Raw genomic sequence first — 27,846 nt, 5'->3', positions numbered from 1 at the left:
AAGCTGCTGTGGAACTCAAATTAATAGGACCACACTACTGTAAATGCTGCATAGAATTTTGAGAAAATGCCAATTTCAAGTTTAACTAGGATTATAACCATTTTTAATTTACTTGATTGTGGACATAATTAAACATGCTCACAAGATTGGAAGAAAATAGTTTTCAAGGAAAACGTGGACAATGGTGAGTTTTTGACAAACATTTATCCCCTTGAGCATAAATTAACTATGATATATGACCTTTTGGAATTAGACATGTCTGCAAATCATTCATTAATAGGTTATTAGGCTGATCAACCAGAAATACTGTGGATACGTTTGTGCTTTTTCATTCCTTGCGCTTCAGCATATCAGTTTACCTGGTATTGTGGAAATGGTATTGTGGAAATCAGTAGGAGGTTTAACATTGACTTTATTGGAACACCTCAGGTTAAGAGCATATGAAGTTAGACCTGACATGAGGTTGTGTTACTCTGAAAGTATAGTAACACTTTACTAAAACATGTTTTTTAACTCAGATGAGAAAGCAATGTTCTGCTTCTGGAAAAAGTATCATTACAATGCATTAAGAAAGGAAGCTGGCCCAAAAGCATGGTGCTTTGAGATCTGAAGATGATGGAAGAAAACATTATTATTCTAAAATAATTGATCAAGTTTCTGTAAGACTCCAGTCAGATACTTAAAAGCAGATCTCAAATGTAAACTTAGAGCAGTCATTAATCAAGGAAGAATGGGTGAGTAGATTGTTTTGGAGGGCAAGGGTGGGAGGAAGCATGGAAAACACAGTAGCAGGTAGATTAGAGAAGTATTATGCCATGAAATATGAGCTCTCCTACCTTGCTGTCCACACCTTGTAGAAGGTGTTGTGAGGAACAGTGCTGAAATGAGCTATACATCTACATAATTTCCTAAAAAGGTTACCTAGCACTAAGGGCAGTTGATCACCTCATTAGACTCAAGAGACCTGTGAGACAAAGTTTTACAATAAAGGCACTACAGTTTACTAAAACAGCAATATATATTACTCCTGCCCTCCTTTCTTGCTTTGTAGACCTTTGTATATCACTGGAGTGGCCAAAAAACATGCAAGAGCTCTTTTTGTCCCTTTACTTTTCAAAATTTCTTTCTGGGAGACATACTTTAAACTAATTTCTCCACTTTTCTTCCTCATCCAAAAAACTTAAAGAGCAGCACATTATAAATCTAGGAGGCAAATTTTTGAATGTAAAGACTAGCATTTTGAAATAGAAAACAAGAAGACAAATGTAACCATTGTATTAGTGGCATCTGCTCTAGTACTAATATGCACAGGTTCAATTATGTGAACGTATACAGGAAACTACAAAGAGGATTAGATATTCAAGCAATAACTAAGAATACTTTTTGACAATCCAAGAGAGCAAAAATTTAAAAATGCAAATGGCACAGCGTTCCACAGCCAAGCATTGTCTACTACAAGAGACTGGAAAAGCAAACAAAACTCCCAAATTAATATAATTCTTCCTATTCTAAGATGTAGCTTTCACAGAATTGGCAGGAAATGAATTTACTCAAGAAGGAGCATACACTTGCAGTAATGCTTCCCTCTGAATATATGGAGATGCTTAACTAAGCAGCAGAAAGACACTGCATCAGAACTGCTGCTGATGAACTGACGTGCTGATTTTGCAGTGGATTCCCAGAACTTGTAGGTTCAGATAATCCAAGTTTATCCTACATGCAGATTCTGGCACACGAACCCAACCAAGGCAGAATTCACACGCTTCTGGCATGGGGTCAAAGTCAAGGCAAGGGAAGGCACCTGTATGGTCTCACTTTCTTCCTGTGTGAGGGAGGCTGAGATAAATGGCAAAGAGCAGGATAGGACAGCTTATCCTGTGGGAGTGTTTTACCTGGAATGGAGGCAGTCACAGATGCACACACAATCTGACACTGAGCTGATGGCAAGTGCTGTCAATGCTGATTAAACCTGCTGCTGGTGACACCTGGACAACATGACACAGTAACCTCCTACAGAAAGAGTGCTAACATTGAGTCAGAGCATCCATCTGAAAACTAACCCACATCATTGTTTCTCGCATTTCTTCACTAGCCCTGATGCTAACCTTACACTTGTCTTGCTGCTGTTAGCTCGCAAGTGTTAACAAGAAGTTAACAGCTTCAGATCTTTTTGTAGCCTTTTCACAACACCATTCTGTATTTCCTCAGATTCAGTGTAAGTTCAGTGTTTTAGTAACAAATCTCTCGGGCAAGACACCACTAATCACTACAGAACACAGCAAACTGCAAAAGTCAACACCAATCTTTAACACATACAGAAAAAAAAAAGCATGGCACAAATCAGACAAATTAATATTAAGAATAGATGAATCAATATCATGACCCACAAATGTTAACAGATATAAATCTCCTCTAATACGCTCTGGTCAGTCTGATATTATCTCCAACTGTTCAAGTCCCTGTTATCTCCAACTGTTGGGGTCACTGTTCAGGCGCCAAAAAGCATTGTCATGGTTTAACCCCAGCCAGCAACTAAGCAACACACAGTGGCTGCTCACTCCCTTGGCAGCACATCCCCATGTTATCAGCACTCTTTTCAGTCCAAATTCAAAACACAGCTCCATATTACATACTGTGAAGAAAATTAACTCTCCTCCTAAACCAGCACATTAAACTCCCTTAAGGGGTCTCTTTATGATTACCTCATTGGTTTCCCATGACCCTGATCTCCTTCTATGACAAGGTGACCTGCCCAATGGATATGAGATTGTCTATGGATGTTGTTTATCTAGACTTTAGTAAAGCCTTTGACATTGTTTCCCACAGTGTTGCCTGGAGAAACTGGCTGCCCATGGCTAGGACAGGAGTATTCTTCGCTTGGTAAAAAATGGGCTGAGTGGGCCCAGAGAGTAGTGACGAACAGAGTTACATCCAGCTGCCACCAGTCCCAAGCAGGTGTTCCCTACGACTCAGTATTGGGGCCAGTACTGCTTAATATCTTTATCAACCACCTGGATGATGGAATTGAGTGCATTTTCAATGAGTTTGCAAATGACACCAAGTTGGATGGAAGTGTCCATCTGCTGGAGGGCAGGAAGGATCTGCAGAGGGATATGGACAGGCTGAAACCATGGGCTGAGGCCAACTGTATGAGGTTCAACAAGGCCAAATGTAAGGTCCTGCCCTTGGCTCATAACACCATGAAGCATTCCAGGCTTGGGGCAGAATGGCTGGAAAGCTGCCTGGTGGAAAAAGACAGGTGGGTGCTGGTCAACAGCCAGCTTAGTATGAGCCAGAAGTGTGCTCAGGTGGCCAAGAGGGCCAATGGCATTCTGTCTTGTATCAGAAATAGTGTGGCCAGTAGGACCAGGGCAGTGATTGTCCCTCTGTACTCAGCAGTGGTGAGGCTGCACCTTGAGTGCTCTGCTCAGTTCTGGGCCCCTCACAACAAAAGGGGCATTGAGGTGCTGAATTGTGTCCAGAAGGGTCTGGAGCACAAGTCCTATGTGGAGCAGCTGAGGCTGTTTAGGCAGAAGAAAAAGAGGCTCAGGGGTGACCTTATCGATCTTTATAACTCCCTGAGAGGGGGTTGTAGCAAGGTGGGAGTTGCTCTCTTCTCCTAAGTAACAGAACAAGAGGAAATGGCCTCAAGTTGCACCAGGGTAAGTTTAGATTGAGTATTAAAATTTCTTCACCAAAAGGATAGTCAAGCTATAGAACAAGCTACCCAGGTGGAGTCATCATCTCTGGAAATGTTCAAAAATGTCTATATGTGCCATCTGGGAATATGGTTTAGTGATGAAGATGGAAGTGTTGGCTGAACAGTTGGACTCAACGACCTTAGAGATCTCCAACTTTATAAATTTTATAATTCTTCCAGACCACCAAATGCAGTCATATCCATCTATATTTTTAGTTTGGTTCACTGAACTTCTGTTCCTAGAAGTCGTGCTTTTAAGGTTCACAGCCTCTGCACAATTACACAAATACTGGCTGAGAAAAAACAGGAAAAAAATATTATTTCTTTGTAGTAAGGAGATAAACTACAGAATTTCTTCACATTTTCCATCTATTATTCCATATTTGAGAGATTGGAAAAGGAAAGCTAGGACTCGGTTTCCTTGCACATCTTGCCAGTCAGTGATATTCAGTATTAGAAGGAAGCAACCAGTCAGCCAACAAAACTTCACCTTTCATAAGGCAGGTCTAACCTAAGAAACCAATTAATACTTGGGCTGGAATCAGAGATGGTCAGTTCATACATTATTAACTTGTGCAAAATGACTTTTAAAAGAAATAGTCAAATAATTTTCCAGCATGATGAGCTGGTGTGCCTTGACTGAAACCTAATACACATACATTGTGTTACTCTCTGTGGCCCCTTGCTCTGGGACAGCTTTATTTTGGATTGAATCTGCATCCAGGCACTTCACAGCCATAAGAATACATGCTGCTGCAGCTGCACCCATTTCTATTTGTCTGCCAGTTGGCCAGAAGTCAGAGACAAGGCAGCATGTTATGCTTTAAAAATTTCTTACCCCTTACCAGCCAAGGCATCATAAAACATTTATAGACTATTTCGGGCAGCATTTCATTGCAAATTCCATATGCTTAGCTGAACTGTTCAATGCTCAGAATGACAATAAAGAGAAAATTACATTTGAATGCACCATGTAGCAAGTATTCTCCCCTTTAGCTGCTATAGCCCATTATCTCCCAAAATAAACAACACACAGCCTGCTCGTTCCATCAGCTGAGTTCCACAGTATTAGACACCTCTGTGCAGCATAAGGGTGTATGTGGCTCTACTCCAGGGTAGAGTCTCATCTCCATTCATAGATAGTTGCAAAATGGAACAGAGCCTGAAGGGTGCAAATTCTCTAATATGTTGTATAATGGTAAAAGGAAAGAAGAAAGGCAGCTACAGATCCTTTCCCCAAACAAAATGTATGACTTTGCTCTTAGTTACAGCCACATGATTATCTGGTACTTCAAATAAAAAATCAAATTCCTACTTATATTCAAGGGAACCAAATAAGAACAGTGTCTGACCTCCAGAATAATTTAATCCATACTGAAGGGAAACAGCCACTATTACAGAAAATCCTTTCAAATAATTTGTCCTCATATGCCATAACAAATTAACAAGGAAACTGAAGTAAGATATTTAACTTCAGGACATGCATTAACCCATATTTTCTGCACCATCATGGATTTGTTCTTGCATATATGGCCCAGGAAAGCAGAAGAACTATGTTGTCTATAAGCTTAGCTCTGCAGAGATTAACAGAGAGTGCAGACTGGCACAGGAGACAATGAAAGTGTCAGCTAACTGAATGAGTTTAAAGTCTCACTCTTATCTTCCTTGCATAATAAACTGTGTCTGCCATATTAAGCTATGGGTAACCAATCTAGTGGAAAGGATGATCTTTTAGAAGCTACTACAATATTTAGGACCCTAAAGCAGCTCATTGGATCATCTACCTAGTGATAAAGTAGTTCAGATTATCTCAGCTACATCCAACAACAAGCTCTGGCCAAATGTCAGAGCTCTTAGTCTGCTCTGACTAAAGCTGGCCAGGCACCAGCCTTGAAAAACAGCTCCAGCATAGACGCGCTTCACACAGACCCCAAAATATTACTCCATTTTTCCTTTGTGTCACTTGCCTGGCAATCTTGCAATCTATGCAAGTTTAAAGGGTTTGGGGTTTTTTGCCTAAGCTCTAAACATTAAATTGACCTCTCAGGATCTATTTTATATCACTTCATACATCCTTCCTTTGTCCACTACACTCACAACTCATAAAGTCTACTAATGCACACTTTAAATACAGAAGGATGACGTTTTTCTTCTCCTTTCCTTTCCCATTTCTGCCTGTTTAAAGCTGAAAGACAGCACCTTTTTCATTAAATCGTGACCAGGCCATTAACATTGGCTAGCCTTTCCCATTAAAATGGCAATATATATTGAAATGCGAGCCCTCCACTCCCAAAAGCTTTTTTTCCAATATTTCATTAACATTTTCACTGCTGAACCATTATACCCTCTCAAAGTGTGTCTACATTGTCCTATTTCCTCAGCATACCACTAATGACACAACAAAAGGAGAGGAGGCCACTGCAGATAAATCAGTCAAACTTCTCATCGGGTTTCCCTTCCACACTCCTGCCATCTGTGCTGCACTACATATGGTTCAAGACAATACCATGGGGGTCACACATCACACTCCAGCCACTTGTGTCTGCTGCTGCGACTGTCACAGTCCAGTACTTCCACTGTTTGCCTTCACGTGCATGTCTGGATGGACAGCTTCCAGACACCCAAACTGGGAGCACACAGCTGTAGTCCCAGCACTACAGATGCCCTTCTCCTCAAGAAAACTGAAGAGTTATCTCTGGGTTTGTATGAAGTAATTTAGGAATCACATATTTCAAGACTTGAAAAGTATAATGTCCTATTTAGAATGGCCTAATTTACTCCCAAGAAATTCCCCATGCTACAAAATTATCAGATTAAACTGTGGTTTTGGCAAAAAGTATTTTCAAATAAATAAATAAGCATGAATCTTAAATCATAAACAAGGTTAGGAATATGGGAACACCTCTTTCTACTAAATTAACACCAGCAAAAGACAGAATAAAATATTGATATATGTTTCTGAATTAGCTTGCTGAGGTGTGCAACCACCTTTTCACAGCTGTGAACATAGCACTGTAAAAAACTGATCATCACTCACTTCGCAATCTGAATTGCATGAATCATTAATAGCTGACTTGTTAATTAAATACAGTAGCAGAATCCTAGATTAGTCCTGTCTTTATAAGAACACCATTAATAAACCTGTTTTTCAATTTAGGAAACATCATCTCTGCATATAGTAGCCATTGTAATATTCCTGCCTAAGGACAATACTTCATTCATTACCTTGACAGGTCACATCGCTTAGGCCATCCACAGGAATAAATTTCATCCTCTTGCAAATGTTTCCACATAGAAGCCCCACACGCACAACTTCTCGTTTAAATCTCACATCAACGTTTTCAAAAATCATTGGGAACTAAAAACAAACCTACAAACAGGAGAATTGCAATAGGTTTTCTCATTTATACTTGAGTATCACACAAAAAGACCACTTAACTGAAGAATTCTCTTCTATTTTCCATTGTTTCAGTCTCCTGTGTGCAAAATGGAAATATTGATTTTCTCCAAATGTTCAAGAAGTAACCCAAACAAGTTCCGTACAGCTCTGTCCTTAATCCTTTTATATTGCATATTGTAATATGAACATGAGCACGTACAACATAGTGCAACAGCTGTGGGTGTCTCATTTTTGATTTATCAGTAATACTGATACAGTCAAGCCCTATCTTCCCTCAAATCTGGCATCCATGGCCAACACTTTTTCTTTCAAAAGACAGACAGGAAATGCTTCTGTGAAAACTGCTCGAGAAGCTCTCATAAAACTCGTAGCTAAAAATGGATTACTTTATTTGAAGCTTTTGCAAAACATCTCATACAATCAAACTGACTAACATCCCTATGTTAGATAAACATATAGATTTATTATATATACATATACACGGAGAAGTATCTTTCAAAATTTAAAGGTATTAATTTAGGGAGTGCAAGGCTGAACATGTGATTAAATGACTAGCACTTTGAAATGCTGAGGTAGCATTACTGCTGAAATCCATGCCGAGATTCAACTCTGCCTTCATTAGACAGATAAAGTCATCACTGTTGAAGTGCAAGATTGTCTTTTTGGCTAGTATGTAATCAGGTTTCAAGTATGTACTGCTAATAACTGCAAATGATAAATTAATTCAAAGACTGCAGATAGAAGACTGATGAATATTAAGAGGCCTGTTCTAGAGACAGAAAATCTCTTATATGCTTTTACTAAGTGCATTTATTCATTCTCACAAATCCTTAATGAGAACTTTATTATTTTGTGTTTTAAGTGTACACAAAAGAAAATTTTAGGGAACAATGACTTCTGAAACAAAGTTCAAACCAAATGAAGAATAGACACTGTTCCTCTTTTGCATACTCTGTTTTTAGGAAGCGGCAATTGATCCACTTTAAGTAGTATTCTTCTAGTGCATGTTTCTCACGTAAACAAAACAGTTATTTTCCTGCAAACCCATATTCTAAGATATTTACTTTGCATCATTTTCTGAAGACAAAATTTCTCGCCCACAAAAACTATGACCAATATTCTACCTTTGAAGACATCTGGTATGACAGCTTTGGTGGTGATTAGATATCTTACCTGTGAATGCAATTCCTGCTGCTTCAGTAATAATATTATTTTGCCACCCCTCCCTCAAACCTATTTTAATAATTGTCTATTCCCTTTTACCCCCAAAACACACCACCACAAAAAAAAAAAAAAAAAGATCTCTAAGCCTTAATCTGTAATTTCCACGTACAATGCTTTAAACGTGAATTACATAAAAGTATGGTGTCTACTTGGAAGGCAGAAGGAAAGGAGCCCATCTTAATTCTGAATGCATAACGCATAGGGTTTTTTTGCTTACAAATAGATGTTTACACTTTGAAACCAAACACAAGATTTGAGAGTTTATAAAACCAAAACATTTACTCAATTTCAGTGCAATACTACAAGACTTCTCACACAGAGTATTACCTCTGCATTGGTGAGGCCACACCTTGAGTACTGTGTTCAGTTCTGGGTCTCTCAGTTCAGAAAGGATATTGAGGTGCTGGAGTGGGTTCAGAGAAGAGCAACAAGGCTGGTGAAGGGACTGGAGCACAAGTCCTATGGGGAGAGACTGAGGGAGCTGGGGTTGTTTAGCCTGGAGAAGAGGAGGCTCAGAGGTGACCTCAGCACTGTCTATAACTACCTGAAGGGAAGTTATAGCCAAGTGGGGGCTGGTCTCTTCTCCCAGGCACTCAGCAATAGGACAAGGGGGCACAGGCTTAAGCTCTGCCAGGGGAAATTTAAGTGGATATCAGAAAAAAATTCTTTCCAGAGAGAGTAATCAGGCATTGGAATGGGCTGCCCAGAGAGGTGGTGGATTCACCATCCCTAGAGATTTTTAAACACAGATTGGACGTGGCGCTGGGTGCCATGATCTAGTAAATGGACTAGAGTTGGACCAAGGGTTGGACTCGATGATCTTGGAGGTCTTTTCCAACCCAATCAATTCTATGATTCTATATTTATTACTAATAAATGTTACTATTTACTACATTAGTATTACAGCAAATGTTTTTTAGAGATCCTGCCTTTGCTTCTGTATATGGGTATAACAGCAGTGATTTACCCTGGAGCTAAACCAAATTACATCAGGAACAGTGTAATTCATGCTAGATTTGCAGAGATGATACAAATAGTATTTACTTTGCATCAAAATGAGAACGTATGGTTTAATCCCAAAACTGGCACAAGAAGAAACTCATCACAGTAAACCTGCACAGCGTACTGTATTGGCCACAAAATCTGCTCAAACCAGAGTGCTGTCACTAGGAGCCAAAGCCATTAAGGATATTAAAGGCAGTTGTGTCTGTGGTGTTTGCAATTGTTAACATAAATGTCTGTCAACTCCAGTAGTTTCACCACACATGATGCAGTACAGGGGAATTCTCTGCATGAAGGATAGACAGGAAGAGGAGGCATTTTAGTATTAAAATGCTAATATTTGCATTCTAGTATAATAACAAGTAAAAGAAAGAGGATACTTTCCCCTCAAGTGAAGAGGCTTTGCTACAGAATTTAACTTGGCAGTTAATCCTAATTTTAGTGGATTTTGATTGCTACTTTCTATCATATAGTTGGTTATGAAACAGTTCATAAAAACATTTTGCAGAAATTGACAGCATTTGTTGCATTGAAGTACTTGCAATTAAAAAGGCAGTATGTGCACACTGCTACAAAAAAAAAAAAAAGAATTAAATGATAAACTACAGTGTTCTGTGTGCTCAGAGAAGAACCAAGATTTTGCAGATATCTTATCTAATGAAGGAGAAGTCTTTCCTTCTTTTGAATTACTTTAAATAAATGCAATTTTCTTTGGTAAGAAGATACTGAATAAATTATACTAGTAATGTGCTTTTTAGATTAAATTAATCTAAACTCAATTAATATCCTATATTCACCAACAACATAGTAGACTAAATCAAGATCAGTATGATGTCCCTTAAAAGATAAATAATTAAGTCTTAGCTGCAATATGTACAAAAACACAGGGTTGGAGAAAATTTTTTTCTCTGACCACATACCAGAGGTCACCATTTATTTTGAAATCATTAGAGATAATGCCTCAAAACTCAGACTACATCAAGGAAAAGGCATCCTTTTTCCAGAACAACGTTTTAGTGCTGCATGACAATTTCTCACACGATTTGTATACATAGTAACACATTGTTTCCAGGGAAAAAGATGCATTAAACACCTATGTCCATGAAAACACAAGAGCATTTCAGTAGTACAATATTCGGTGCCAGAGATTACAGCTTCTACTTTGCTTACAGAAGTTGTGATTTGGACATAAAAATAAGGAGTATTTTAACTGCAAAACTGGCCATTAATTAATTTATATCACTAATTTATAGATTTTTCTCCTTAAGTACTAAAATGTTGTTGTTGGGGGTTTTTTTGACCCTGAGATTAGCTCAGTTGGTTAAAACTTGGTTGTAATAATGCCAAGGTCAGGGGTTCAATCCCCTGTATGGGCCATTGACTAAAGAGTTGGACTCGATGATCCTTGTGGGTCCCTTCCAACTCAGAATAGTCTGTGATCTGTGATATGCACAGTGCATTTAGTTTTGCTACACATTCTTAAGATGATTTCATTCCTTTTTCATTTAAATTTATACAACTAATTGAATTATTTCAAAGTATGATGAGCTACCTGGATGGCAAAAAGGAGGAGGCTTGTGGTTAAATATGTCACTTATTACCACAAATTAGTACAATTAGTTGTTTAAAAGGTGAGTCCAACAGTTGAATGATTGCATACTAGCATAGATTCAGTACTTTTAATATTAAGTACGTGAAAAAGAGAAAAAAGAAGAAACCTGAATACACTTCAGCCTATTATTTCTTAACTATCCTAGATGAGAAACCATAAAATTTATTAGACATTAATAATCTGACAATTTAGTTTTTGATTATAGGATTTTATAGTTATGATTTGATAGTCCACATGCAAATTATTGCCTAGGTTGTTGCTGAAGGTTGATGACTGCCAGCTTTCAGGCACCCACCCTGCTGCTCTTTCACCCTTTCTCCTCAACAGGTCAGGGTTAGAAAATAAGATTAAAAATATCACAGATCTTGATAAAGGCAGGGAGATCACTTACCAACTACCAATACGGATAAAACAGACACAATTTAGGGAAAATTAACTATTTGTATATTAGGGTAGAACAGTGAAAGAGAAAGTCAAAAACTGACCCTTCTCTATTTTCTGCTTTGGCATGGTTCTCCATGGGCTGCAGGGAAATATCTACTCTGGCTCTGTGCACCTCTTTCCCCTTCTTCTTTTACCCAGGTACTGGCAAGGTTGTTTCTCACATCTGTTTTCCTCACTCTGCTGTGTGATGCACTGCCCTTTCTTAAATATATTTTCATAGAGGTGCCATCAGCCTGACTGAGAGGCTCAGCTGTGGGTGCAGTGGGACCACTGGAGAAAACTACACTATGCTTAGACCAGGTGATATTCATACAGACAACCTGTAGCCTGGAATAAAGACTTCAAAGAAATATTTTTGTTTATTTAGAAAACAAAATGTATACAAAACATAAAAATAGATTAACATATTCATCAAGGAACTCTCTAACACATAAATTCATTAAGGAAGCAATAAACATACTGTATAAATTAATTACTTTGTGATTATTCTCATTAAATGTTACTTACGCGTTAATAAGCTTGAAAAGTAATGACAAATTGCTAAAGTGCATGCACAGGATTTTATTTTTCTTTCACAAAACAGCAGGTCTAACTCAATGCTGCAGCTCTGCATACCAGCTGGTAAAATTCATGCAAGTTGGTCACTTTATCTTCTAGCCTGCATGAACAAGTACCTTCTGCTACAAGTTTTGAATTTGCCAGAAAAGTGTAGACTTTACAAGGTTCAAGTGCTGAAGGTACTCTTGCTAAGTTTTAAGAACCATCTCCTTAAAATTAAGGAGAAAACTTACTTGTATTACAGGATGACTTCCAGCTTCTTGGAAAATATTAATCAGAAACTGCTCCCATATATGCACATGTGAGACACTGGATTAGTATATTGGCTCAGAACAACTCCAGTGTGTTCTTGTGGGGCAGGAGAGCCAGGGGAATTTCATGCAGGTGGCTCTGTGCCACACCTCAGCCCCTGTGATCCTGCTGGGGCAGCCCCAGCGCAGCTGTCAGTCAAAGGCAGGTGGTACCACACCCACACCACACCCCCTGGAGCCCCTGACTGGCTGGCACTGCAGGAGCTCTATCCCCACCCTGCCCCAGAGTGGCCAGTGGGCTGGAAGTGCCTCCTGGGAGGGGAGGCCACTGGAACAACAAAGCTATAAAAGCAACAATCTGAGTGTTTTCTTGAGACCTTCCAGCAGGCCACGTGGAAGCTGGACTCTCACAGGACTCTGGTGGTAGCTATGATCTTCTCTTTTTCTCTTTCTTTACTCCTTCTTCTCTTAATCTCCTTTCTTAATATTTTGTGTAACTTGGGACCAAATAGGCTGGATTTTGCTAATAATAAATAGCATGCACTAAGTAAATGCTTTGTGGAATGCTTTGTTTGGGGTCTATGTTACCCTTTAAACTTTTGCAAAGATCTTGTATTTCCTAAAGTTTACCAGTAAAGTACTTCCTGAGAAAACATGTGTGGCCTTTGCTGTCTCTTAAGGTGTTAAAAGAAGTGAAGGCTCTTCTAATATGTCCAGAGGGTGGATATTGTTGGAGGCTTGTATATTTTTAAAGTAAATCCCTTTGGTAAGCTTGTAGCTCAAGACTTGAGGTCTTACAATACACACATACATATGTATGCACACACGTTTATACACCCAATAGAAATATATTGCTACATATAAGAATTATTCTTAGGCATTTGTGGCCTCTCAGTGTTTCAGGATGAAAAACACATAACAGTGTTGCCACAGTTATGAATTGGGAAGAGGCTGGGCAACACTGGAGGAAGACATATCCAGCATCAATAAATACTTTAAATTTTGTGATGGAGTGTGAGCTCTCCAGCGTTAACTGAGCTCTGTTATTAGTATGCAATGGAAGACTGAAATGGTGGCCCCATTTATCATGTCACAGATACAGACTGGTTTTGCTCCCATTTTCTGCAGCACAAAGGCTCAAAGTGCTGTTACTTTATGTTGTGATTTAAACAAAAAAAAAAAAGCCCCCACATTTGCTGTCTTGCCATGCCAAAATAAGATGCCAAACTGCATCCCAGAGTACATTAGTTATATATTGGTGTTATAAATACCTTTATTTCAAAGTAAAATATAACCTGAACACTTCTTCCAATATTACGCAGAAGCATTGCATTAACTAAATATGGTTTAATAGTCATTTCAACACACAGTCCTCTCACCTTCTCAGGACATACACAATTCTCAGTGAAACTACCAATGCTACCTTGATAAAATATTTAATGCAGTCTTTCCCATTACACAAACAAACAGTTCCTTAGATAACCTTGGGATATTAATCCAATTTTTCACCCCTTAAATTGATTTTGTTAACTCCTTAGAACTTACTTACAGCAAAGGAATCTAATTTCTCTTTATAGGGACAATAAACAGATAAAGAAAGTAGTACTTTGAACAAAGATGTCAGTCCTTTTAAGGGACTCTTATTATTTGAATTAAGTTCCTTTTTCAAGGGAACCTCAAACTTACTTCCAGGATACTTGTGTGCTTAATTCCTAAATTGTTGAGAATCATGAGCAATATCTAGCAAATTTCAATGCCCATGATTACACACACACACAAAAAAGGCATTTTTTAGCATTCTCCAGCTGTCAGCATGAGAACACTCTTGAAACAAAATCCAAAAGAAATCAGCAACTAAAGCAGTGTCAGAGAATGTTACAGTATTAATCTTGCATCAATGAGTAATTTACTCTACATTGCTATGACAGTAGTATTAACTCCAGAAATGTAAGAAAAAGTACACTTCACAAGAAGGCCTGTGCTGGTAGAGCACAGCTACCAGAAATTCTTCCCTTAGAAGTAAATAACCCTGTAGCCTGATGTTTAAGCAAACCTTCAACTATTTTAAAACCTAGTCACTCTGCGATAAGAACCATCAATCACACTAAGTCTTTAGACATTTTCAATTGATTTTGGTCACTTAAGACTAATTTGCCAAGGATTTGGAAGCCTGAGCAGAGTTAAATGCCACCTCCATGATTGGATAAAAACGTGTATTAAGCAAATCAAGACATACTCATGTTACAAACAGATTGTCAAGAGTTTTGTGCTGACACTTAGGGAATAAGAGAGCTAATGAGAACAGGTATATTCTGCTCAGCACAGTTTAGGACACTAACAAATTAACTTTAGATGATTTGTCATCAAGTCCCTGCAGGAGAAGCCACACTATTTAAGGGGCTGGGGGAAGAAGAAAGACAGCATACTCACCTAAGGAAATCTTTGATACTGTGCTAATTACTGGGATAATAATAAAAATTATACTATAACAACATTAAAAATGTAGTAAGTTTACCCATTTATCTCAGTTACAATCATGTATTTTTGGTGTGTTGACAGGCATTTCAGCCATCATGGATGTCTTTGTTTTTAGTAGTAATGACAGTACTTCATGAAAACAATTTTGAAAAGGAATTTAAATGCCATTTGAAACAGAAGGACCACAACTGGTGGCTTCCTGCAGTTTCACAAAAACAATCAATGGAGTCACAAAGTGAAGGCTGGGTGATAAGGAACAGGATTGGTTTTCTTTCTGTTTTCCTTTCATATATCTTATTATGTCACCCCTGAAGCATTATGTCTTTGGAAGAGAAGAGCAAAGGTCATCAGTAGCCATTGGCAGCACTAGATGGGAGCTGGAAATGGCACTTCTAGATTATAGCTGCCAAGCATGGGCTGAAATTTAACAAGTGCCAATATGAAATAATCTGCAAATCTGTAGCTTTTTTTAAATTAGCAGGAATAAATGAAGGGTATTGAGAGCAATTTGAAGTCTCATATTATTATAGCTATATATAAGGTATTGCAGATTGTTTACTGTCACTGGTTCCCAGGTTAGCAAAATTCCCACCCTTGATGCTCTGTGCTAAAACACAAAAGCAAAACAGCATTCTGTATTCTGCTTGATCCACTCCCTCATAAAATTCCCTGATTTCTTTTCTCTATAGTTGATAAATTTTTGTTAAAGTAGACATCATCAATAAAAGGAGATTAGATTACAGTTGTCACTTATTTACTGTTACATGACTTTCCAGTGTCTTACCAAGAATGAATGAAGACAAAAATGCAGAAACAATACAAGGATGATGCAGAAAGAAACAAAATGACACAAATGCTTTCTAGCCCCCCAAAAGACAAAGCTTTGGACCCAATCTCACATTTTATATACAAAACTGTAACTTTTGTGAGCTAGATGTACTTCTCCCAAGCAGCAGACCCTGTGTGAGAACTCTGTGTGTTTGAACTGAGAAGGAATTCACAAATGTGCTCCCATCCCACAAGCAGGGCCAAAAAAAGAAAAAAAGAAAAAGAGGAAACATCTCCTCCGTAACTGTGAATTCAGCAAATATGCTGCAACAGCAGTTGCAACACTTCTGTCCTTTCTTTCTGAGATCAGCTAGCACTTATGCATGGAAGACACCCAGGCCCACCCTTAGCCATTCCAAAATACCAGCCTATTTAATCAGCACAAATAACCCTTTGAGAATGCACACAACCAGTCTACCAGTGTTGCCACACTCCACCACCTCTCACTGGCCTCCCAAATATTCTCATCCCCAGTGCAGAAGAGAATGCTACACTGAGGTGAGAGCCAAGAGCAGGTGACAAAAGGGCCTATGGTGCTTGTCTTCATCTATGTGCACATTTCTTTGACTTCTAGACCAGACAAACTGGTGCAAACAGTCACAACACTGTGGCTGCTGTGGCTTATAACCTTCATCATGCATCATAAACCAGGAAGGACAAATTTACCTGCCATGGGGGTCACTATATTTTATGAATGGATATGGCCATGCATGACTTGACACACCTGCAGAAAACCTGAAGAGAATAATTGGCTTTGTCCCTTAAAAGTAGACCACCACTTTGTTTCCCTCCTCTGCGTCCAGGGCACAGTATGCTCTGTGGTCCTTGCTCTTAAATTGCTGGGAGATTCAGTCTACTCACTGGCACTGAACTGCCTTTTTTTTTAAAATCCTATGGATTTTATTTAAATTACAGTAGATAAAATATTAAGACCTAGCTAGTCTAATGATGGCTTACTATATAAAATAGAAAAATAGAAGTGGGACTTGTTCTTACTCCTGTGACTTAAATTATGTTTGCTACCTCCTTTGTCCCTGTGGACACCACCTAATTTTCCCTGATAGACTGAAAGTTTTTAGAGCAGGGACAGCCACTTGTTATATATCTTAAAGGACACCAAAGTCCCTGAAATAATGAGGACATTTGACTGCTCTTTCTAGCAGACACAACTTGCAGTAGCTGTATTTAAAACTAATAATGAGATGACAGTTTGAAAGTGGTGTTTTCTATTTTGAGAAAACTATATAAAGAATATAGTAAAACCACCTCACTCTTCCCTCTTGCACTGTTGGCAACCAGATTAATTACTGATCAGGTATTCAGGTCCAGTAGAACACAACTTCCCTCTGGCCCATGGACTGCTTCAGCAGCAGCAGTGAATGCCACAGCCAGCATGACGCTGCCCAGCTGCTGTGGACTCTCCCTTTGCATGCCCAGGATTCCTCTTTCTGCAACAACTGCACTGTTATCCCAATCCAGAACTTTTTATTAAAGCTTTTTAAGGGAAATGTAATGTCAACCTCAAATATCCTCTGTTTGAATAAAAGTTCAAGAAATATGACAGGGGACAGGGAGAACACCCACTAATGCAAAAGCTACCAGTGCTGTACCAAGGCATAAAACTTCACCTTTTTGAAAAAAAAAAACAAAAAACAAAACACCTCAGGATTCTGAAAGGCAATAATTGCAACAAATAAGTATTAATGCAAGCATAAATTCAGAAAGCCTGATTAGTAGTTACAACTATAGACAAAACATACAAATAAAAAATTCACCCTGTCAATAACAGTTATCATGAACCAGCTTGGCTTCCTCAGCCTTTACTCAGTAAGAGATGATTTCCCACTCTTACGAACACTTTCAGTCTCAAGAAACTGGCTATTAGAGTACCCTGCAGGTCCTGTATGCTGTTTGTACATACATTTCCTTTCACAAGGGGAGAAAAACACACATCTGTAAGCAAAGAAAAGGTGATTAAATTCCAAAATCTCAGTTGATACAAAATTGGAGTAAAACTACTGATGCTGTCACCATCCACTTGCACACAGCCACCGTCAGGGCTAGGGTCTCTTCACTGGTAGTGTTCATATTAAAGCTCAGCTACATCTGACACTCAGGGGTGCTTCCAACCTCTCTCTATCACAGGCATGAGGGGGCAGTAAAGGGTAGCAAGTGCTAGAGAACCGTCCCAGGCAGAGGAAGCCAAATTTGGCAGGGTCTGTGCCCATATTGTTTGTCCAAAGCAGACCTTGAAGCAAATTAGCCAGCCAACAATGCCTTTTTTCCCTTCCCTGCCCCTCTTCAGAAGGAACTACTTCTCCTTCGCCGGTGGGGATATTGAATTCATTAGCATATATGCAGTGTGAACAATCCAGAGACTTGAACCTGGGACTAAAGTGAGAGCCAAATCATTTGATGCTAAAACACATTCAGTGAGGAACAGTGAAGGGGGTCAAGGAAGTACTGAGCCACTTGACATCTAAAACAGTATCTGTGGTAGGAAGTGGAAACAGAGCAGAGTAGCTTGCAGTGTTTTTATACCCTTTCCTTTATATGGCTGTGTTGGCACACTGGGATGTAGACAAGCATGTCCTGCTGGGAAAGGAAGAGATGTGACAGGACTGAGGAATCGTGAGCCCAGGGCATGATCTTGCATGCTGAAGTGACTGCAACTGTTTTGCATTAAATGCACATGTCCACACTCAGAGCCCCTCAAGCACACAGCAGTTCTGCCTATAGATGAAACATTTTCTTTACAAATACAAATAAGAAAAAGGTTAGTTTAAAAGCTTACTATAATGGTTGTGTAATAAAGAAAAGTGACAAGCTTTTAGGCTTAATTGCTTCATTAGTCCAATATGGAATAAGGTAGTCTGAGCCTGAGAGCTTGTTTATTTCTTTTCCAGCTACATCCATTTAACAAATAAACAGATCTCTCTCTGCAGACTGGATACAAAGCTCCTCATCTTCAAAAACATTAATAAGCTAGCATTTAAAGAGGACAAATGTTTAGGTTTTAATTCTGCAAAGGAAGAACTGCCTTCCAGTAGTAAGGATTAGTCAAATTTATCAATCTCTGGGAAGAGCAAGCCTGCTCATGGAAACTGAGAGAACACTTGAGAAGCCTTCTCTGAGACGAAAATTGTTGCAACCACCTGGTTGATAGGCCAGGATATTCTCTACCAGGTTCTCTATCCATCTGAAACACTATATGGATTACCTGGAAACAAGCTACAAAACCAACTTTATCCTTGTAAGGCCACACTACATTTCACATTGGCTTATTGCACCTAACCATCTATGTTTATGAAAAGCTGCCTTGGCTGCTAAAAACTACATGAGCATGCAGCCAGTACACTCTGGCTACACCCTGACCCCCTCGCCTCACCCTCTGAAAGCCAAAGATGACTGTGGTATAAAGTGACTAAAGCATGCCTTCTCCACTAGGTAATATCTGAGCAGAATGTGATCCTACAGATGCACATTCTAAAGACAGAGTCATCTAGATTTTGAGACCTGACTACCACAGTTTCTTGAAAACACTTGACACCTTTTCTGCCTTTGTGACCCTGTAAAAGTACTACTATTTCCTTATAGATATTGTCTACAGAACATTGTCACAGAAATAAAGCTTTCTATAAGCACTGGAAGTCAGTGGTTCCAATTTCCTTAAGGGTGTATTTTCCATAAAAAGTCTTGCTCCAGCAATAATTGCAGAATTAGGAAGAAGCTTATGAGTAATTAGACTGGGGTGTTAAATCACTATTGTTCCTTAAATAAAACTCCTAATTAGGACACACTGCATATTTATCTACAATCCAGATCTGACAAACAGCACAAACTTTCCCTTATTAGCTGACATGGAGGTCACTGCCAGGGAAGTGTTAAGCATGCACAGTATACTCTTGAGGAAGGCTGGAGGCCTCACTTGACTTGCACAGGTACAGGCAAGGACATCCATGTCCCTCCACTTTGATCCCAAAGCAGACAGGCATAGAAGAGAGAGTCAGGGCCATATATTCAGATACCTACCGCCCGAAGTTCATTCATCTCTCTCTTCTGACTACACAGGAAGCTTGGGCAGTTGCTTAGGTTGGGCTTCTGTGATGGGATTTAGCTGCTGATACCATAAAAAATATTAAATTATCTGATCTTCCCTCCTCCTACATGGTAGTTCTCAGACTCTAAGATAAACGTAGTTGGATAGATGTTTTTGGTTTATTACACCTATTAACAGCAGTTGACATAAAGGGATCTCAACTGAGAATTGATCCACAACACAGTACTGCAATACAAACAGCAACATTTTCCCCATAGCCCATTTACTTGAAACATACTTAACTGCTTCAAAACAAAACCCCACAACTATATTGACATTCCATGATTCCTGCAATCAGTCTTTCCAAACATTTCACACCTTGTTCTAACCCCAAAACAAAATGATCCATGATCCTAGAAAAGCAGATGCACTGATCTTTAGGTATCAAAAGAAACACCTTTAAAAAAAAATGCTTATTTCAAATCCACAGAATATCACTTCACGGGACAATAGAATTTGTATTTACAAGAAACTGCACTCCCAGTTTGAGACTGACCATAAAATCTACTGTCTTCTGAACCACAAGCAGTATCTCTGTCACCTGGATTTTACTGCCTCATGAGATTCTGTTATATGCTTGTGCTGCAGTTGCATCATACCTTAGGTACCTACAAGAAATCCTTGCATGCCTCTGGGACAATGCTACCTTCCAGCATCTCACTATAGTCTGAAATCATACTACCCAACTTCCTTTTGACAAATCTTTGAGCAGCTGCTGTTCATTGCCAGATATATCACACAACAGACCAGCTGTGCCACCTTAGCCATTGTCACTAGGGAGGAAAAAGGAGGCTTTAAAGGAATTGCAAAGTGATTTTAAATACTTTTCAGCTGCTACAAAAAATGTATTTTAGAGGCATTTGTATTTTTGATCCAGAACTTACTCTTTCTCCCATAAAGTCAGAGGAGAGTAGCTTAAGCCTTGAAGCACCAGAAAAATCAGCATTGCTGTCATAGTGCCCATATGTCAGTCAACACAGCTGTCAGCCTTGCACTGCTGGGGATGCATGTGCTCTTCCATGTCTTCAAGGCCACAGAAGTTAAGGTTTAATACCTATCCTAGACACACATTCATTCTAGAAAGGAACAAGCCATTTTTAGCATGTCTGGAATTAATCAGGTACTTCTGTATGTATGATCCAAAAATCACAATTAAGTCAACCCCTCTAAAGCCATCTACTTCAGGTTGCATGGCTTGCTTTCTTGATCCCAAATACATTAGGGAAGAAAAAAATCTTTCCCTGTCAAAACAGATGTAACATTTGTATTAACACTTCCAGGAATTAGGGAGAGTGATATTTTAAAGTGGATCATTTAGAAAGAGGGAACAAAAACTAAAATCCATAATCCAACCCTCTTCAGCATGTGTGATAGGACAGTCCAGGAATATACACTCTTACAGGCATGAATCAGAACATGATTTATTCATAATTACTAGACAAAAAGGCTGTGTGGATAGTCATATATGCACACACACACACATATATATATATATATAAATGTTTATTTGATTGCTGTGAAATGCCTCTAAGAAGCTAAATGAGTCAACAGCTAGCCTTGGCACCACATGAAACACACACCTTAGGGAAAATTAACAAATCTAAGTGCAAAGGTTAGAGTTAGCTGCCTGCCAGGATGGTGCTTTCATCTTACTGAGCCAAAAAAATATTTGCCATCTTTTTCAGAAAGATGCAACAAACTGTATTTCACATGGCTTGGCAGAGTCTTAAACCAGCAGGTCTGGCCCACAAAGTGACAAATAGCTCCAGTAGCTGCTGTTGTTGCCAACATGTGACAACATGATATTCCCAGACATCATCAACTGCATCCCCAACTATTACTAGTTTTGTGCAGGATTATAACATTTTTCTATGTTCATTAGCTACAATTTTCTGAATAACAGTTAGTAGCAGAAAGAAGATGAAGTGGAAAAAACACAGAGAATGTGCAAGTGAGGTTTCCTGGCTATGATCAGAAAGACAGTAACAAGCCAACACACAGGATAAGCTTGAGATAGTACTGACAGACTGTACAAAATGGCTTTGGTCCACGGTGTCTGCTTGGGGTTGCATTTTTTTTGTTTTGTTTTGATTTTGTTATAGGGTTTTTCAACTCAGATGTGAAATTCACTATTTTATCCCTTTTTATAAAAGTGGCCAAAACTTATGTTCATGAAAATGTGAATTAAAACATTATTCAAATGGGGAGAATATTTTCTGTTGTATCTCACAACTCAACAAAAAATCCTCTCTGTGTATGTGTGTACATGTATATTCAAATTACACATTTAAGCACAATGTTTTGTGAAACAAACACACAGAAATCTCTCTGAAATAACTTGTTGGTTAGGACAATCAGGTGAGACAGAAGAGACTCATGTTCAAATCTGTAATTCATTTCATTAAAATGTCCCATTTAATATGTCCACCTACCTCATGTTCACTCTGCAAAAGCTTCATGTCTAAGCTAAGAAACCATTCCCTCCCAAAAGAGGAAAAATGTGGTTGAAACTGCTGTTCTGACTGTCATTTCATGACAAAAATATCACAAGACAGCTTTAACCTAGATGTCTGTTTTTCTTGGTATGACACCCTGCATAACCATGGTATTTGATAGATACCTTTAAGCAAGGATCTGAATTTAGCACCAAAATCTTGTTTTACAGGGGTGCATGCCAAATGCCTTTCATCTCATTATGCTGGTTTGAAATAACAGTACTACTTAAAAGCAGCATAATGCCAGCATAAAATGCAAGAGCTCTTTCAAAGCAGTGCAATAAACCACAGTTACCATGATGGTCTGTTGCCTCAACCAGCACTACAAATTCCAAACAAGTAAAGCTCCATTTAATTCCTTCTGTACAATTACAGAATATATGCTACTCTAGGTAGGCTTATTCAAATAAACAGCTGTTAGTTGGAAGTATTTTGATTTCCCAGTTCAAAATTTTTCAATGTTTATTCATTGTATGCATTAAATACAGATTCTGTACACTATACAGCAGACATTATTGCTACCATTTAGAAAGTTATTCCATAATCAGAAAAGGCTGAATTCACAATGAAAAGGTATTATAACAGAAACAAAATATATAAAGCTAGCTATAGTCTGGAAACTTTGAGCTCTGGCCTAACCCATGTAATATTAGACAAATGCCTTCCCCTCTGTTCCTTCCTCTTACAAATTGCTTACTGTACCTGTGTCACCCCTTGAGGCCAAGGGCTGGCTTTCTCCTTGTATAATGTGATTTACAGCTAGGATTTCTGAATGCTGCTGCAACACAAATTCACTGCAATGGTTCAGAGCTCTGCTCTACCAATCACCCTAATCCCAGTCTTTACAGGGACTTTTAATGGCACCCCTGCTGTTCCAGAACAATAGCTCAGTCAAGAGAACTTGTCCCATCACTTTGACCTTACTGTACACGCAAACATACATATATATATATATATATATGTACTATGCCTTTTTTTTTTTACCCTCAGGTCACATTTCAGAGGCTGGCAATGAAACCTACAATGTTTTTACATCCACACAATCATCCCCAAAGTAAAACACCATGTAAAAAGCTACTATTTCAGCACTGCTCTGTCATTTTTAGTATAACATACTGATAACCACTTGTCTAGCCAGGACTGTATAAACAGAATATATGGAGAACAGAAAACTCAACAGGAGAATAGCCTCTTAAAAAGTTATGGGAGCAGGAGTTGAAAATCCATGCTCTCCCTGAGATTCTTCACAAAAACAACCCACAGGAGGAGACAAACAGTCCTAAACTGACTGTGCAAACACAGAAATTGAATCATATCTCTCATCTTGAAGTACATGGGATTATCCTGACACGCTAGTCCCTATCTTCCCAGAGGGAAAGTCAGTCCTGTTTCTTCAGAGCAAGCCTCCAGAGCGGGCTCCCATTGCCAGCAACTCCAGCCCTGGGGTAAAGCCAGGGCTGTTGGTATCCAAGCTCACACACGTAAGTTCCCAATTGTGAAGCCCGGGCGCGGGGAGCGCTCCAGCCCAGAACAGGGGCACGGGCGACGGGGGCCACCTGAGGAGAGCTGGTGCTGGAAACGAGCCTGGCGCTAACAGTGCTGTGAAGTCCTTCTGTCACCCATTCGGTAGGCACACTCCCACGAAACACTGGGATTTAACAAACTGACACTACCAATGAAAGAAAAGGTTTATCAGAAAATCGCCACCCAGCTGCCTGTCAGCACTGATTTCCACCAGCTCACAGCAGCCTCTCCGCCCCAACCGGGGGCTCGGGAAGAGCAGCGGCGTGTCCACAAAGGCAAAGTGCTCTTCTGGCAGAGCCTGGGTTAGTTTCCTCACCTCCGCACACAATGAGCGCGGGCTGAGCCCAGCACCTCACTGACCCACCGCATTTCCCCCCCTCGCTCCCCAACAGCGGCGCGGGCGGATCCTGCCTCCCTCTGGGCAGACCCCACCAGAGCTGGCGCCAGGCTGCGGGGCCGCTGGCCACGGGCAGGGCAGGGGCATTCGGACAAAAAGGAACACAGAATAGAAGAAAGAAAAAGCACACACCTTCCTCACGCCCCCCAGTATACACAGAGACCACCAACCAACTCCTCGCAAAACGTGCCTCCGCATCAGCCCGTTCCCGATGCCGGAGACCCGAGGGGCAGCCCCTCTGCGGTGCTCACCCGCTGGGCACCCCGCCGCCCCCTCCCTGCCCTGCCCGAGTGCGGCACTCACCTCGGGGGTACGCGGCCTCGGCAGCAGCCTGTGCCCGGAGCAGCGGGGCCGCCTCTCCGCCGGTGCCGGGCAGGCGGCCGCGGCGGGGCGAGGCACACTTCCACTTTCTCTCGGGTATCTTTCTTTGCCCTGCCTTGGCGTGCCGTGCCGTGCCGTTCCGTACCGAGCCGCCGACGCCTCCCCCGACACTCCTCCCCGCCCGCCTCTCGCCGACGCCTCCCCGCGATGCGATGCCCAGCCGCCGACCACGCCAGGGCAGCCGGAGGGCGGCTCTCCCTGCGCCGCCCCGCCTGGTACCTGCCGGGGCGCTATAGGGAGCATCCGACAGAGCACGTCGGACCCGCACCCCACCGAACCCCTCTGCCACCGCTCTGCTTCCCTCCGCAGAGCTCACCCGGGCCCGTGGGACACACTGGATTTTTCGAATTTCGATTGTCATTGTTCACCTCTCTCCTTCGGTAAACTCCTCGAAGGAAGGAGTCCGTGAAGGTGTGTGAATGGGAGCAGTCTAGATGTAGTTCAGCACAACAAAGACCTACTTGGTTCCCTACTGACACAAAATGCTCAACAAAAGGGAAGTGCTGGGAATGTTATAATTACCACCCTGTGAGAGGGATGCTGAACCAACACTTCTTCCGAGGTTTGTATTTACAAAACAAATGGCAGCTTAGATGCATCTATTTCTGGTCCTGTACTATAACCAGTTTGTTCATGCCTTGCTGTTTCCTGGCACTGTAGGTAGAAATCCTGTAAAAAACCCTAAAGACAGCAAAGTCACAAATCCTGGTGACAGTTTTTTGCCACCTTATGAAGTGGTGAGATTGCCTGATAAGACATTTTGCCCACAGATGAGAACCCTGTCTTTTAGCTAAAGTGTGCATCAGTCCATCTTTTTTCATTGAAGGCTTAACAGGAATTGTCCAAGCAAACTCTTCACTACACATTGCCCTACACAATGTACCCTATGTCATCCTCCACTACATCCTCTCAATAGAAGACATCTTTGCTATGCCAGCAGGATTGTCCCTCTGATTTCCAATTTTTGCAGACTATACCCTACACCCTACATGGACCAAAACCTCACATCAGCATTATATTTACAAGAGTAAGTCTCACCTTTGTCCCATAATACTTCCTAGATCAAGCTAGCAAGCCACGATGGTACCCAGATGCCTACATGCTATGAAACACTGTAGAATATAAACACCTATATTAGATTACCCCTCACTTAGTCTTGAATGGTCCCTGCTTACCTGATGATGGCACCTGCACTGCTGATTCCAATTTGGTTGTAAGGTATATAAGCAGCTGTCCCTCATTTAAAGTCAATTGTGATCCACATATAAGTGCTCTGCTTTTAAAATTCACTCACATTTTTTTTCAGAAAAGTCCAAGCTGTGAATCATAGATCTGACCACAGCTATCTTCATGTTATGTTTTAGGGACCTGATATGCAACTGAAGATTTAGTGTCTCTGTAGCCAGATTATATAGGCAGCAGGGCCTGTAAATTGTGGTGTGGAGGGCAGAGCATCAGCACATTGCCTTATGCCTGGAAGCTGAACCAGTACACAAGAACTGAAAGAAAATGAGAACCTAGTCTCCAACTTTGTGATTCCAGTAATGATTAGGAAATTTCCCCCCAGAATTGTTTTTATCATGGTGTTGTACAATATAGGGAACAGAATTTAGACCCTTCTTCAGTCTTCTGCAGGTGAAATGCTCGGATGACATCTTCTGGTTCCTTGATTTTGAAATCTGGCTTCCATCTGGGCAAACAGTAATGGAATATCCCATTTCCGTTTTCCTCAAGTCTTAGTATGCCTTAGTGCTTTGCCATAGCACTTCCTTAAAAAGTGGACTGAAACTCTTTTGGGCTAAGGAAGGCCTTCAGTGATTCTTTGCATGTTGGCCAAGCCATCTAAATAAGCAATGTTATGCAAAGACAGGTAATTTCCTCCTTGTGCTCTGTAAACAACTTTCATGCATAACATCTGCATTTCCTATTGATTTCCACTCAGTACAGAAAGACTGATGTCTCAGGTGGAAAGAATCTCCTAGATTTGTGATACCTATTTCTTTCCTTTGACTTTTTCTCTAATGTAGACTTTCACTCTAGAGTCACCTTCCCTGTATGATATCTGAAATGGAAAAGAAGGAATAGCTGTGTAAGATACCTCAGCAAAGTACTATAAAGTAAGCATTTCATGTCAAAGAGAGGTTGTTGTCAGTAGTACTGAGGAAAGCCCCATTTTTGCAAACACCAACATCCAACAGTTTATTTACAAGGCTAATTGTGTTTCAAGCTATTCAGGTGTCTTATGTGAGACAAAAATCCCTGAAAGGTGAAAGGCTTTCTCTAAAGTGAGAAAGCTGAAAAAGTTACAAAATAATCATAACTATGTATCTAGAAATGAAAATTCAATTCAGGTTTTCTTCTTGGAAGAAATGAGTAGCACTGGTATGAAAAAAGCCCCTGTATCTTAGTGCTTGCTGGTGCCTAGCTCACTTAAAGCAATGTTTAGATGCCACAGAAGGAGACTCCAGCACTAGATTGGATTGTTATTTTCCCTGAGGGTGCACTCTTACAACGCAGCTAAATTGGTTTGGGAGCTATTTGTTGTCCTAAAGGTGGCAGTCCTGCTCCTAATGCTTCCTCTGTTGGAGCAAAATTTAAAGGAAGCTACACATTTCTTCATAGCCAGTTTAGCTTCTTGAATGGGCTGCCTGACAGTCAGTGCTAGGTAGATGAGAAAGAAGCAGAAAGGAGCTATAGCACCAGAAAAAGGAGATAGAGACTGCTCTGGGACTGCAGCAGGCAGCCACCAGTTTGACTGAGCTGTCCTGTGAAATTCACCTTCACAGGAAGAGCTCAGATTAGAGTGTTCTTTAAATCTGCTCTTTCTGTGCTATGATTCTGCTTTGCATGGCTTAAAAGAACTGTTGAAGAGAAAGGAAGATTCTGTTCCTTTGTGGTTAGGACAAACCACTAGGCAGAGGGAAGACCTCACTTCTAGTGCTTGCTTGAAGAACTGATACTAGGTGCTGAATTAAGGCATCAAACCAAGGTCTGTTCATTCCCCCACCAGTATCCTCAGTCATTCCTTCTACACCAAATTCTCTAGCTCTGATCTGCACTGTTAGCATGTGCAGTGTATATCTGCATCACAATTTAATTTCATCAGGAGCGCGGGGTCTGCAGTGGTTCCTGTATCCAAGCTAGCCCTGGTGGCTCTCCAGGTTGCAGAACTCCGTAGAACAGACATTCCATCTTCCAGCAGACAATCCATATTAAAATATCATTCTAACAGTTAATAAAAGAGTGAATTATTCCACTAAACTGGCAATGTTTCATTAAAAGAGCAATATTGATTCTTGTTCCAAAGCTGATTCTTCTTCTATTATATAAGCCCTCATAGGTCAGTTTAACATTATAACCAATATATATAAATCTTCCCAATTTTTTAGTTTTCCTTAGTTTACTGACATAGAAACATACATAACTCTTCTTTTGTAAAGACACAAACTAGAA

General features: G+C 40.2%; 1 protein-coding gene across 2 annotated transcripts in view; it reads right to left on the bottom strand.

Annotated features, from left to right (window-relative positions):
• MYO16 (myosin XVI) overlaps nt 1-24,353 on the bottom strand; it is a 379,293-nt gene extending 354,940 nt beyond the window's left edge. For both annotated transcript variants that reach the window (XM_071566752.1, XM_071566844.1), the window contains exon 1: nt 24,316-24,353. The gene's annotated coding sequence lies outside the window, so the exon portion shown is untranslated. The remainder of the gene's footprint in view (nt 1-24,315) is intronic.
• Between the last annotated feature and the right edge of the window lie 3,493 nt (nt 24,354-27,846).

This window comes from Pithys albifrons, chromosome 1 (assembly GCF_047495875.1).
Source record: "Pithys albifrons albifrons isolate INPA30051 chromosome 1, PitAlb_v1, whole genome shotgun sequence".
NCBI lineage: Eukaryota > Metazoa > Chordata > Aves > Passeriformes > Thamnophilidae > Pithys > Pithys albifrons.
The sequence above is the reverse complement of the archived record's forward strand: the minus strand, read 5'-3'. Positions and strand labels throughout refer to the sequence as shown.